General features: G+C 33.7%; 1 protein-coding gene across 1 annotated transcript in view; it reads left to right on the forward strand.

Moving 5' to 3' along the window:
* The first annotated feature begins 1,174 nt into the window (after nucleotides 1-1,174).
* Nucleotides 1,175-16,059, forward strand: part of LOC149805370 (uncharacterized) — a 198,081-nt gene continuing 183,196 nt past the window's right edge. Inside the window, exon 1 of the mRNA XM_089949765.1 lies at nucleotides 1,175-1,278. The gene's annotated coding sequence lies outside the window, so the exon portion shown is untranslated. The remainder of the gene's footprint in view (nucleotides 1,279-16,059) is intronic.

Genomic DNA, 16,059 nt, shown 5'->3' on the forward strand with positions numbered 1-16,059 from the left:
TGTAAAAGACTGGCGCGCTTTTAAGTATGGCTTTCAACTTATTAAAAGCCTCCTGACTATTTTCAGTCCAAAGGAACTTGTTTTCCTTACTCAATAAATTCGTCAGGGTTTCAGCAATTATAGAAAAATTGGAACAAAATTTTCGATAGTATCCGGCCATACCTAAATATCGCATCAGTTGCTTTTTATTAACAGGCACGGGAAATTCAGAGATAGCTTTGCCTTTAGCTTCTATTGGTTTAACTTGCCCATGTCCCACGATGTGTCCTAGAAATGTTACACTAGCGTGGCGGAACACACTTGTAGACAAATTAATTGTCAGACATTCATCTGTGAGCCTGTCAAAGAATTTCCTAATTGTTGCTAAATGTTCTTTCTAGGTGTCGTTGTAGATAATGGGATAAACGATGTAAGCATCACAATTGTCTAGACCAGAGGTAATTCTATTCATAGGAACCGGGGGAGGGGGGGGGGGGGGGGGGTAGGGGAGGTGGGGACACCCCCGTTGAAATGGTCCATCTAGAGTCACGAATGCCGAAAATTTCCTTTGCTCTTTCCGTTAGTGAAATTTGCCAGAATCCTTTCAGAAGGTTAAATTTGGTGACATACTTGGCATTCCCGATCTTATCAATACACCTTCCTATAATCAGTACACGTATGCATGAAACTCCAGTCACTTTTACTGGGCTCTATAAAATCATTCTCCAGCAAATATTGAATTTCTTTTTTCAAGTATTCTTGTTTGAGACGGTTTAGAATTTACAATTTCAATCTCATGGACAATTTTGTTGGTTTTCTAGGAACATCTGAAAATAAGTGCTAACTTTACGTGAGCATCCACCTTGGTCACTTACGCTAGCACGCATAAAAATTAAATTATGACTGCAATCGTCATGTGAGGCATAGCTTGCACTAACAAAAATCCCGTTGGTTCATTCTTAGCACAGACTTTATAAGCTTGAAAGAAGAGAAAATCTTTATTTTGGACCGATTTAGTGGATGGAATACACGGTAACAGCTGTTGCATGCAATTTCACTCTCGGTCTCGTGTGATACTTTTCTGACGTACCAATGTTAGTCTGTTATTAATTATTAATCGGGATCATGCTGCGAGCTTGTTATAGTGACATTGGTTTGACTGGTTGGCGTAGAAGACACTTTGGATTGAGGCGTTGACCAGTCTAATCTCTTCTGCAATCCGAAAATTTTTCAAGGTGCGAAAGACGTATCGCCTTAATGGGACCTGATTTATTTGATGTGAACACAAATATTTGCAAGGTAATTTATAGATACATCGGTCGATTTTCTTAGCAATAATCATAAGTTGGTTAATGTTATATCTTAAACATATTATAAATTAATATAATATATATGGAAAAATGCCCCCCCCCCCCCCATTTCCAAATAGATGTCAGACACGGAGAGTTTAGAGACGCTACTTTTGCATAAAATATCCAGGTAAATGATATTTATAAGGCGTTCCTTTGAAAAATTCTTAATTTCAAGAACGTCACTTTGAAAAATTCCTAAAGGTTTTAATTCCTTTGAAAAAACTCCTAATTTCAAAGACGTCACTTTGAAAACTTCCTAAAGGTTTTAAGACTTTTGAATTTTTTTAATGTTGAATAAGCCCATTATATGATAGAAATAAAGACCTATTTTTTTGTTGAATTTTTAGTGTTGAAAAGGCCTGCTATATACAATGCTATGGGGCATTTCTGTGCACTGAAGGTTTCCGTCACCAATATTGAAGCAAAACATACCGAATTCGACCGATTGACGAAAATGAACTACTGCAGTGTTTACCGTTTGAAAAGAGGCAATTGTCACCAGAATATTCTGTTCAAAATAATATTAATTTTGGACACATGGGATACCACCCCCATGTTTTCATTACTTGCATTGTGTCGGCCTATACTGTTCAGGGTTGTATAGACTCCTAAATGGTATTCGTCAGGTTTTCATATGATAAATATATAGGTTTCATTTTATATGGAATCATGAGAAACTAGCATCAAATTTTATAACTTGTCCCATGTTGTCAGACTGTTTTTTCAACATTATATGCAGATTTAGGCAGGGTACCAGCTAGTGTTTAAATTTGGTGTGACATATTGGCACATAATAAAAGTTGATTCTGGGATGCACATATTAAGTAAATATGTTACTGAGACAACATACCAATCCAGATGGACACCATAATGTAAAAAATGAAGATTTGCCATTGTTACAAATGTAATAGAGCTGGGCTCCAAATGAAAGGGTAAAATTATATGGGCTAGGTGTGCAACGTTTTGTTTTTTTAAGTTTGCCAGACCCATTCTACCTGTTCACTGGATTGGTTTGCAGTAATGCAGTGTTGCACCTTGGCTGAGTTCTCAGGGGGTCAGTTTATATGACTATCTACCTATACTGATCATTATTTTGGCATTTGTTTCATTTAGGGGGAAACTGTCATTTTTGGATGGGAAAATGTCTCTAGGACTTGCCCAGTGTGCAACACTGCATTAACTTATTTTGTAAAGTCGATGAAAAAATATAATTTGATTGATGTTCTGTAAGCAGTTCTACAGATTACTTAAACAATACTGTTTTATAGCCTCACACTGTGTTGGAAACCCCAAAAATATTCTTGGTAATTACTTGATTCATATATGAATGTAAATATACTCAAAAAGTATGGGAAACTTTACTCACTGTTGTCTTACACTTTGTCTTAATTAAACACATGCAGAACTCTGTTCTTGATGTCAATGAAAGGAAAACATATTTATATATGGTTAACTGGCATCATGAGAATTAAGCTTTCAAGAAGCAGTTAATGCTACACAATACTGCAGTTAATATTGCCAAGCAGAACATGAGAGAATGAAGTCTGTAATGCAATAGTGTTTTGTCATTTACCATTGGACAAGGTTAGATACCTTAAATTTGCATTTTGCATGGGTATCACATGTTCACGTAGCAGACATATCATTAGTTGTGAAGATTTACCAAAATAATTTCAGCTCAGAAATGTAATTGGAATTGATATGTTTTGAATTGTATATTATAGCTTGAAAGATAGCAGAGCATTGAAGCTTTCAACTTTCTTGGTCCTCATAGCCCACTATGTTAGCAAATTACAGAGGTTGTTGTAGGGTTTAACACCATTTTTCAGCACAAGATAGGCTATACATGGTGGCCAGTATTAGTGGTGGAGGAAGAACCCGGGATAACCCCGGAAAGAACCACCAACCCATGAGAAGTTACTCTCAAACTTTCTCAAATACCCACATTGGCTGAACCTGAGACTTGAACCCACACAGACGTAAGTGGATGGCAATGATCTGTAAAGGTGAGTGCTTTAGTCCACTCGGCCACTTGGGGCCCCCAAATTTTAGAGGTAATAAGCCACACAATGTAAGAAATGTTGTGTTTTTAAATTAGCAAACAATTTTCTGGAAATCCCTCAGTGAAAGATTAAATATATTAATTCTTCTCTTATGATTTTGTTATGTAAAAGGAATGTAAAACCATTTTGTAATTTAGCTCAGGCATACACTTTTATGGATGTTAGCCATGCCTGCTGTAAGACAGATGGTGGTCACCTGACATTTAATAAAATACTTATTGATTCAAGAACTGTTAGAAGCCATATTTTTTCTCCTACCAAACCAATAATCACCCATTTGAAGATATAATGACTAAAAAGAAACATTTTTTTATCTTGTGCTGTATTTGTAAAAGTGTAGGACATATTAATATTACCACCTTACTTTAAACATTGAGAGTTCCTTTTGTGATGGTTACCCTTAATGCATCCTTTAATTGTAAGGTACTTGCTTAGCTTTATGCTTCGTTAGTGATCTTTGAACAGAGGTTTCCATATGTTATCTAGTGGCATGAGAGTAATTTGGCAAAAATTCTTTATGGCATATTTGACAAATTTTGTGATTTAATATGTAACAGATTTGAGGGGCATGCTCAAATATCAGTTGGTGAATAGTCACCCAAGCAAAACTTGTGTGTGCTGATTTAGAATTGAGAAGTAGCAATATATATAAGGAGATTTTCATAGATGCCCAATATGTTTGCCACGATGGGGGCAGATCTGATCCATTTTCATTCAGTTTGGTGTTATGTGGCGCATCAGCAGAAGTAATTTTTTAGTGTCAAAGGCAATTGGGGTGAAGACTGCCTTACTATGTATAGCCTGTCTTTTTATTGACCAAAAGCATACATTATGTCTCCTTTTATAAACCTTTGACGTTAGTTTGTAACTGTCTCTGCTATGCAGTAATTATTTTTTTGTGATGAAATATTTGCACAGCCAGTAGCCAGATTCAACAAGGCAGATAGTGATTCGTTTTTCTTATGTATATTAAAGACAAACAGTTTACTCATTAGTGGAAGTCTTTTCAGTTCAGATGTTAAGGAATAATCATATATGTTATAGTATTTATTGAAAATAGTTATATCATTCAAATTCAGTTATTCAGACTATTTTAAAGCAATGTTAAAAGGATATGAGCAATAGGATTCAAATGACAGATGTTTAGTTTTTGTTTGATTACATATTGTTGAATGGTAGATTAGGTGTATAAGAAACAATCAGTAAACTGTGAATCCTTTTTTCAGTCTAACAAATATTTTCTTTTGGTATGTTTAAGGTTCTGTTTATGTTCTTTGTTAATTTATAATTTAGATTATGCTTTCCTTTCATGTTCCACCATCAAAAACAGTTTGTCTCCTACCATTTGTTCTGATCTCTTACAAGAAGTTTTTGTTCAGAACATTGTATTCAGGAAGCCTAATCTGTATTCAGTTTGAAATAGGATTATATATCCTGAACAAATAATGCTTTGTCTTTAATTCTTACTATGGAAGACTCAATAAATCTGTTGTGCTTGATTTAAGATATCTTACTTGAAGATAGCCTCAAATTGTTACCATGGAAAACCCACTAAAACAGTTTTGCTTGATTGAAAACAACTCACTTGAAGGCAGCTTCTCAGGATTCTAAAAATGTGAAATAGGTATTACTTCCACAAAACAAATGTCAGAGGTTGATGATGATGGTGATAAATACAGCTTTAAGTGCAACAAAGACTAGTAAGTCTGTAAACCTTATTACAAGATGGGGGAACAAGGTAACCTTAATATATGGCCAAGAAACTGATCAAAAACATAATGGCTTAATATTCTAAATTCTGAAACCAGAAAAACTGCAGCCATTCAGAGTTACAGTGACTTTTTTAGTTCCATAAACACTTTACTTATTTAAGGGCCAGACTATAAAGAATGGATTGAAATTGATTTTCATCTCTTCCCTGCAGAAGTTAACACTGAAACCAGTTACCATAGAAACAATCAGAATATTTTGCAGACCAGTAGCACCCCAAACCAGGCTGTGTTAACACCTAGTTATAGTGGGGCGACTGTTCATTTAACAGAGGAATCTCAAATACAGCACTCCAGAATGGAGTTGAGTGGCTTTTTCACCATTTTACTCGGGGGAAAAATCCAGAAGCCTTCATCACTTTTATGAAACAGAAGCTGATGACAGCAGTGCTCAGGAAAGTTAGCTATGCAGACTTGATAAATTAATAATAATAAATTGCTCCCAGAGGACATCTCACACCAAAACTGTCTACCCTTCTGCACATGAGAATCTCATGTGAGATCTAACTCAGGATAGTCTCATGTGCATTTTGACATTTAAATTAGGTAGAACTCATGTCAGCAAGTAGATTCTGATAAGAAAATCACATGTGCAGGAACTATTAACATGAGTATTTAGTCTGCTCATGTGAAAATTGCATGCTTGTGTGCAACATCTTGCTCACATGAGCAAAAACAGCAAAAAAACAACTTTAGTATTTAGTTTTTATTGAATACATACAACTTTTACAAGAATCAAACAGAATAAGATCATATTCAAATCTAGTAATCATAAGCATATTTGAGTTAAATTATTGATCTTTTAATAAGGTTTCTCACATGAGAAAAATAACAACTAGTGCATGTATGTATGTATGTATGTATGTATGTATGTATGTATATGTTATATTTAATACATCACATTCATTCTACAAACTTTAAGGTCATAATGAAAGATACTGCAGAAAATTTGCTTCATGTAAAGACGATTCTTCACTGTTCCAGAAAATTCAAAGCAAACAAAATGTGTAACTAACATTACTGCTTCTGAATTTCATCATGTATATGCATTCATATGCCAGTCTGCAACAATATTTTCACATGGAGATTGTTCACATTGAATTGATATACTTCCTGTTGACCACTGGATTTAAGTTAGCAAGTACTATTTTGAACTGTTGAAAAATGAAGCCTGAATTGGAGTGAAAAAGTTGGTACAAGTTTTTTCTGATCACAGCATTTGAGACATTCTGTAAGGTGGATTTTTGTAGATTCATTTGACAATTAGGTAAAGGCAGAATACATAATTGTTGTTTGGATTAGATGGCACTTTTGACACAGTGTCTATCTCACAATGTGAAAATAGGAACCAATCATCTTCTCAAGGACACACTTAGGCACCTGACCTAACCTAACCTGAAAATGCATTCCTTAACACAGGCAGATATTCAGTTAGATAATGTTTCTGAACTGCAGTAATTCAGAGTGGATGACAGGACAGCATTAATGAGGAAAAACCAATTGCACTATACTTAAGCAAAAACTTTACCCAAAAAAATAAAAGCAAACATATTATGAAAAGAAGATGAACCTAGAAATGCCTAATAATGGTCTGCAAAGAATATACACGAAAAACTTGCACAACAGCTATCAATTTGTAAGCCAAAATTTGACAGCCTTGACAAAACAAATCAAAGCCATCAAATGTGACGTAAGTAGGTCATCAAGCCATTTGGCTTGTAGACAAAGAGGATAACACAACAAAGAACCAGGAAGTGCATGAGGCATTTAAGTACAAAGATTTTCCCCTGTTAACTTACTGAACTTAAGTTTGGCAGATAGTTTTCATCCAGACTTTTTAACATAAAGAGTAACAGAAACTAGATCAGCAAAATTAGAAGAAGAAGGAAAACACCCATAAAGAAAATGATGCTACTAAACTTACCCAAAATACAAGAAATAAAATTGAATTCACTCAGACTAGTGGAAAACATTTAACCTAAATATGTCACAAAGAACATTTCAGTGTTGCCCCACCTTCAAACTAAAAGATGGAGAAAACATCAAACAATATGATAATTCTAGAACATACATTCACATTAATTGAGTATCTTATTGAAATAAGTTTGAAACCACTGGTTTAAGTAAAGTGTCTACTCAGGGCAACAGCTTGTCATGACCGTAATATTTTATTTACATGTGATTTAATTTTGACAAGTAAAGTTCACTGTGCTTTCAGTATGATGCAGTGAGAGGATGGAAATTGTCAATAAATAGAGAATATGTTGTGATGGAGTTAGAACAATGAACAATTTTCAAAGGGAGACTAACTTTTTAAGAAGAGACTAGCAGTGAGAGAAAAAAAGACATACATGCATAGCATTTAGGAACAAAGTTTTCTTTCTCAATCATAAATTTAAATGTGTCCTACCAGGCTGTTGCCAGAGTCAGATTTTAGGGTGAAGTGGCTTTTTTTACTGACCAGTTACTAGGGCAAAGGATTGGACAGTAAAGTAGTGAGTATTGGGTGGTTAGAATTTTGAATGTTCAAAACTGTTGCTAAAACAACATTTTTAATAATACAGTGGTCAGTATTTTAAGTTTTTTTTCCCCTATTAACTATAACAGCTGTTAAAAATAGAAGCATGAAACTTGTTATATTTATATATCCCTTCAAGAAAATGTTGGGAATTACATCTTCAGGGTCAGAGAAAAAAATATAAACAAAATTTGTATGTGTGTGTTTGTGTGTATGTATATTTGTTTATATATATATATATATATATATATATATATATATATATATATATATATATAGTATTAAAAATGATCTTTACATACTGTTAATTATCCTGACTTCATGCAAGACTGAAAGCAATATGCTTTATTCAACATAATATATTCAGTGTATTTATGAAATTATTATATAGGTAAAGTTTATGTGGTTGAGCTCGTCATAGTAAAGCTTGCACCAACAATGTCGTGAACAATGTCCTCGTCATGTGTATGTACACAATGGAAAGAGTTTGCTACCTTTGTGTATATTGACAGCTCTTTGCTTTGGAAGTGAATTGTCTCCAATATTGTATAAATGAGTCAAGTTTATGTTAGATCTGTTTATGTGACTAATTTAACCTGTAAAATTAATTGATGATATAGAAACATCAGAAATACGTAGGGGTAACAAATAAAAATGCCAAAGATTGCTTAATTTGCATGAAAATCTATTCAGGATATCTTATTATGGTAGATTTGGTTACACATTTGAAATTGCCTTAAGATTCTTTTCTGTGTCAGGTTTTGGCTGAAAAAGGTTACTTTAAAAGAATTATGAAAAAATGCCCTGGTTGTGTTTGTAAAATGTGTATGCCATTACTGCAGGACAAAAGTTCTAGCACAGGCAGTCTGAAAACCAGATTTTATTCCTCAAGATATGCACATAAACATGCATACCAAACCTAAAATATCTAGTATATATTTAATTTATATTGTTTGTTGTTTTTCTCCATGATTTATATATGTATATTTGTATTTTGTTTTTGACCTTTGTCCAAACTCAAGTTAATAGTATAGCTGAACAGTTACATTTTGTTTGTAAACAAGATAATATAGAGCTAATATTTCTCAGTATAGATTAAATATTCAGATCATTATTAATGGAGGTAAACATGTATATTTAAATCAGTTTTACACATGGGAATTCCTAAACTTGTTGACAACTTTGAATGTTTTAGAGAGGTGACTGACCTACAATCCCGGCTGTTTATTGTTTCTTAGCTTTTTATATAATGTTGTTTACTTAAAAAATTACTCATTGAGTCCTTAACATCAGAATCATTCTCATTGTTGTGTTCAGTTTTTAATTTGGGTGGATTTATTTATTCAAATTATTAACTGGAATTACAAAGCGCAGAGTAATATTCGTGGACTGAATCATTAATTTGGAATTATTATAGTGAATTCAAACAAGGAAATTTTTTATTATATTATTGTGATACATCAAAAGACTTAGTACATCACATTCCAGGCCATTGATACATTAGCACATTCAAGACTGCAAGCACTGTGAACACATTCAGGATTGGAATTTATTTGGAACACTACTGGAATTCAGTTGGAACTTAACACATTTGTATTTCTGATAAAACTTTTTGGACTATTTGGGATTTAATTCACATTAGTGTACAAAAAATAATTTAATTTTCACTTTTGTATTCAAGGAAATAAATTGTTTGTTAAATTTTTTCAAGCTTGTTTGTTTTCTCTTTTCTTTTACTTAGTTTAAGACCATAGAGTCATAACACTAGATCATGCAGTCTTTGGATAAGCATGCTAACAGCTCCAGAAGTCAAATAAATATACAGAAATGTCCAAAATCCACTTAACTGGTATGAAAATCTAATAATGACAAAATATTTATATAGATAGAAACTTTCCTATAAAATTTCATTTTGTTTAGCTGGCAAAGTGGATTTTATATAAATGTGTTTACAAGGCTTTTACAGCAAAAGCAGATTCAAAAGCCTGCCAAAAGTGAAAAATCCCTGTTATTTACATAAAAATAAAACTGGCTAGTTACATGTTGATAGAAAAAATGTGTAATGTAAAATTCCTTTGGCTAGGTCAAGAGGTTTTGCTAAAAAAAAAATACCAACAAGCTCTGCACCAAAGAAACCCAAAAATGTATATAAATAAAATATTAGTAATATATTTGAATACCCCCCCCCCCATAAAGGCTTGAAAATTGAATCAGGTCATTGTATTATACTATATAGGAACATGCCTATCAAATTTCATTTTATTTCAGTAATAATTCAAATAAGATTTATTGCATATGGGTACAAACAGGACCAAATCAAGCTATACCCATTGTAAGATAAACATGCAGACACTTTTAATGGCATGTTTAAGTATCTAATCAGCTCATCTATATGTACATTGCTTATAAACAAAACAAGATTTAGTTATTATGAGACATATTTTTCATTTGTGATTGTGCTAGTGATAGCCTAGGTTTGTTTGTGATTGTAATGGAGATAGCCTAGGATAGATGGACAATTGTATGAACAGGATCCAATAAAACAACAAAATGTACTCATATTGAGGGAGAAAAAATTCTGGCTTTTTCAGTCACAAAAAGAAAATGCAGAGCTGGATTCAAGACTCTCCTTTAGCTGCCAGTATGCTTTTAAAATGTCATCTTACGTAGAAAATTGTATGTCTGAGCTAGTTTCTGGATGGAACATACACTTTAAGAGAAAAGGGCAGAGGGCAGGGGTAGCTGAAAATCAGTTTTTATTTCCTCACTGTCTTTCAGATGAGAACTTTGCAGGATATACAGTAGCCATGAAACCTGAATTTAGGGCAGAAAATGAATTCAAAGCTTTCTTGGACATTTTACCTTGTCAGATATCTGTACACTTCTGTGTACCATTATTTGCTGGCATACATGCACCACTGCTTTACAGGCAATGCACATGAAAAACATATTTGATGATGTACGTGAAAGACTGTTCTTTCCATTGTAACTAGAGTGATTCAAAACTAAACAGAAATATTTTATTTCACATGTCTATAAATATTGTGTTGAATTGTTTGAAGAAAGGCTTGTCTCTTAATCCTTTGTCACTAAGAGCGGCCTTTGTCACTAAGAGCGGGAACATTGTATCCATACTTTTATCCATTACATCTGTTCCTATTACTTCCATCTAGTCCATTTTGTTTGTGCACTATAACTTTAAAGCCATTTCAGATTAAGTAATGGAACTTGGTATTGTCAACATCATTACAATGAGTGGAGCATACCTTATTGGGAATCCTGTCTTTAAAGTCAGGGTCACAGTTCAGTATTTTAAGGGGGCCCCAAGTGGCCGAGTGGTCTAAAGCGCTTTCCATTACGGATCACTGCCATCTCACTTCTGTCTGCGTCGGTTCGAGTCTCAGATTCAGCAAATGTGGGTATGTGAGAAAGCTTGCCAGTAGCTTCTCGTGGGTTGGTGGTTCTTTCTGGGGTTTTCCCAGGTTCTTCATCCACATTAATACTGGTGACCATGTATAGCCTATGGTGTGCTGAAAAATGGCATCAAACCCTACAACAACAACAACAGTATTTTAAGTTTTCCATCATACCTTCTTTCTGCCTGCTCAATGACTTTTGAGCAATTTGAGATTCAGTGAGGATTAAAACTTTGTATACTTAACATCATTTGAAAATGCATTGTAAATCAGATTGGCACTCCTATTTCAGACTCACTGTATAGACTCAATATTTTATATTTTCCCTCATACTATTCATTCAGTTCTATACCTGGAGAGCTGCCCTAGATTAGGGCATGAAACTTTTTTATCCTTATACATAATTATTACAAGGTGTGTTGCCTACAACATTGAGGATCATATCTTGAAGATCAAGGACATCACCAAATTAAGTTAGCTATGAATTCAGAACTGTTAGAGATTAAGGACTGAAACATGGTACACAGATATATTATAACTAGAAAGTGTGTCTGCACTGCATCAGTTGCCTTATCTTCAAGATCATGGTCACAAGTAAGTATTTTAAGTTTTGTATCACACTTTCCATCCTGCTTTATAACTTTAAATCTCTTTCATCTGAGGGATTAAACTTGGTGTACTTGTACATTATCATTTTGGAGCGGTTTCAAGGCCATGGTAATGTGTCAGTATTTTACCATCTTTCATCATGCTTTCCTTTTCCTTCTACAGGTATGAGCCATTTGAAGTTCACAGATAAAACTTGGTTTACTTTTGCATCTTGAAGTAGTGATAAAACTTGGTCTACTTAATGCATTGTTATTGGTAGGTGTGTTGCATACCACATGGGGTGTGTGCCATTTATTCAAAGTCAAGGTCATTGCCATACTCACCAATTAAGTTTTCCTTTTAACTTTCCTCTCAATTTTATAACATGGAGAGATTTGAGATTAAGGGATGAAATAAATATATTTGTCATGTATCACATTGGGAATATTATCTTCATGGTTGAGGTTACAGGTCCATATTTTAGATTTCAGTAGCATTTTCCCATTTGCTCTATAACTGTTATGAGCTGTTTACTAGAAGTGAATACAATTTGGTACAGTTATATATTAACACTAAAAAATGTGCTGTATTCCACATTTGAGGTCCCATCTTCAGAGTCGAGGTTACAGGTACAATATATATTTCATGTTTTCTTTTGTTGTTCTATATCATGAAAGGTATTTGATTTTTGCAGATGAAGCATTTTATATATTCACTGCAATTACTCCATTATTTTAGATACGATTTTTATACTGTAGTTTTTCATAATTTTAAAATATAATAACCTATCATGATTTTCTTCAGAAATAATCTGGATGTAAATACTGAGAATTAACAAATTGTAGACCTAAAAAAATTCTGAGAATGATTTTTGGTTGTCAATCCAGGTTGATGAGATTGTGGGACTTGAACCTGCAATCTTCTTGTTCAGATATTTGTATTATCGTAGAGGTAAAAAAAAATGATTAATTTACGTGAATAATGTTTAAACTTAACATTCTATTTAGTGAAGTAGCGAATTCTTTATGCTAAAAATTTTGGATGTCCTGATGCCTTAACCACTGCATCTTCGCTAGCCAAGGTTCCGATAGCCCTTGGCATATCGAACAGCTAGATTGGTACTTTGTCCTTTCGACATCTATTGGATTTCATTAGTTGCCTGCCTTAGTATGTAATGCAAACTAACCAATGGCATGATGCATTGTACATTGGCCGAAAACAGTGGGGGTCATTGACCTAAAAAGGATACTTTGCAAGTTTAACATTGAAAATATGACCATGTACAAGAGGGAAGCAATTACATGTGTAAGGTATTTGTGCAAACATGGACTGGCATTGGAAATTGCTTATTTATCAGTCCATTCAAGTTGTGTGCTCCTCTTGTCTTGGTCACATAGGAACAGTGTTAAAATTTGAACAACTTAAATTTGATCGGATGCAGTGGCTTGCTGCCGCATCCATTGAAATTTACAGACCCGAGGCACAGAAATGTCTGCTTATTACGCCAAGGTGTAGATAGTGTTATCGGAACCTTGGCTAGTGAAGATGTAACCACTGAGGTATAACAGCTCCCTTGGCTGCAGATATCAATTGTTATTAAGTTTTGACTCAGGAAGCATAAGGAGCAATGCAGAAGTCCATACTCACTGCAGGGATTAAAACCCCATTCTATGAAAGATGTGTATGTACTGTAAGAGTGGGCCTATGCACAGTTTTTCAGTTGTAAACTAGGGTCAAGTCCCCAAGTGCTGGGAGAGATCCATGGGATATTAATGCTGGTGATATTAATGACTTGTTCTTTTATGCAGATGAAGTGGTACTGTATCCATTTTCAAGCTTGAGAGAAATAAAAGGACTTCCCCCACTCTGTTCTCTAGGAGAACTCTCCTCAGCCTCTCTCCAGATAACCTTATTAAAACTGCATAATCTATTTATTCCACTTTTCTGCTTATTAAGCGTGGATATTCTGATAAGCTTTCAAATCAGCTTTTGTCTGTTTATGTATGTACTTTCAAAAGGATTAAACTCTAAATTGCCTTTCTGGTGTGAAAATATTTCATTTCAGCAAAAAGCTACCTTTCCTTCAACAAAAGTTTTCTTTTCCCATCCCCTGGTAAAACACACCTACCTGGAACAATGTGTGTATGTAAAGTCAAACCTGCCATAATAGTCACCTCAGTTAATCAGTCACCTGGTAACAATGTCCATTCTAATTTCCCTCTGGCAAATGCCCCATGTAATCAGCAGTCATATGTCTTCTGTATGCAGTGGCCATGTGTTTCATAATCAATTTCTAGTTTCACTCTGCCTTCTGTGGTCATTAGAGCATATCAGCAGTGACCACTTCAAGTATGCAAATTGAACTTTTCTATGATGAGCAAGACATGGTATATATATTATGTGAATTGATGTTGAAACATTTCTTATTTCATTTGTACTTACCGTACTCCAATGAAACTCAAAGGTATCAACATGTTGGCTATGAAAAAGGTTGTTTTTATCCTTATAGGAGATCGAGGAACAAATCTGTTGTTATTTTAAGATTTTTAATTAATGCGATCTCCAATAAAAATAAAAAAATCTCTGGGTATACTAGGTACACTGCACTTCGGATGTCCCTTATGGTTTAGGTGCTACTAATAATAGCCCCAGGACAGTGGATTTTTTTATCCTTAGTCATCAAAGGTTGCAAGCAGAAGCCAACTGTCTTTTGGTATCAGTGAGTTTGAGTAATAGTTTAATCTATCAGTTGTTTAAATTGTGAACACCTGTTTTCATGCCTAATTATATGAACAGCTTATACAAAAAAAGTCAGTTGTGTGTTTCACAATTTACATATATAAGCTGTCAATTCATAATTTTATGTACATGCTGTTATTTTTGTACAGTAGAGAAGATAACACTTGTCATTGGCATGTCAAAAAACCCAAGTGAAGATAGAGTACCCTAGTGTTGAACTTATTTGATTAAATTTTGTTTTGTTTTTCATTTTGTGAAACTAAATACATATAACTTAGTAGCATACTACTGCTGCTTAATGCATGTGAAATAATAATGATAATACAACTACATGTACTAATAATGTTATTGCTATTTGGTTCATACTGCAATTATTTGTCATGAACCAAGTTCAAGAGCTGAACTTGACATCATATGTCATGGTAGCTGATGTACATATGTTTGACTATGCATATATATATATATATATATATATATATATATATATATATATATATATATATAGATATGTGTGTGTGTATGTGTGGTCTTGGAAAGAAGATCACACCAACAGTAATAGACAATATAGCTGCTATATATAATCTTTTGTTTTCCATTATGTGTCAGTTAATCACCAGCTCTATTTACACCTCAAAGACAGCTTAAAAGTATGTAACCATATTTGAATGAAAGTATTCTGCCTTGAATCTCTTTTAGATTTACTTAAATTATGCTGATTCAGTTATGGCCACCTTTATTAAGAACAGCAAAACCTTTAGGCATCTTCTATTCAACAGGGCTTGACCAAATATTAAAACAAAATCATCCTGGCATGAATATATTCCAGATTTATTCAAATGATACTAAGAGAGAAAACTTTAAAATGTCACTAAATACATCTCAGTATAATTTGTCCCAATTTGATAGAAAGAATCCTGGTTTAGACGTTTTTCTGTTTTGTACAAAATGATCAAATGTGGTCACCATTATCAAAAATATAAAAGCCTAAAATCATCACGAAAGTCACTCAGTGAAATTTTATCCAATATGACAGAATTTATCATGGCATGAAGGAAATTCTGTTTTGTTGAAGTTATGCTGATCCACTGTTTGTAAAAATAGAAAAACCTTGAAATGGTTTATATCACCAAGCCTGTGCAATATCAGACATAATTTTGCAAAGGGATCTGGCATGGATGGTTTTAAAATTCATGCAAGTGAAATTAGTCTGCCTTCAGATATGGCCACCTTTGCAAAACAGATTGAAAATTCTTTAAATGACTTTGTCTTAAAAGCCATTGGGCAGAAATTTGACAGAAAACATTGGGAGAAGGGCCTCTCAGATTTGTATAGATAATGCAGATGTTTTTTTAATATGATCACTATGACAAAAAAAGATAAACCTTGAAATGATTTTTACTCAGAAACTGCTTATCAGAATTTGATCATTTCTTCATAACTTACTTTGACATTGAAGTCTAAAATTTATACAAATGATGCAGATTTACAATTCAATATGGCTGCAGTATACGGTACAAACCAAAAAGGTCCTGAACTTGATTGCATTGCATAAGGGATCATATTGAAATCCCTCATATAAAGTCTGACTATTCCATCGAAATATTGATCTTTTCATGTTCTATCATCTTTACTTCT

The sequence above is a fragment of the Sinohyriopsis cumingii genome, chromosome 2 (genome assembly GCF_028554795.1).
Source record: "Sinohyriopsis cumingii isolate HCF-2022 chromosome 2, ASM2855479v2, whole genome shotgun sequence".
Lineage (NCBI taxonomy): Eukaryota > Metazoa > Mollusca > Bivalvia > Unionida > Unionidae > Sinohyriopsis > Sinohyriopsis cumingii.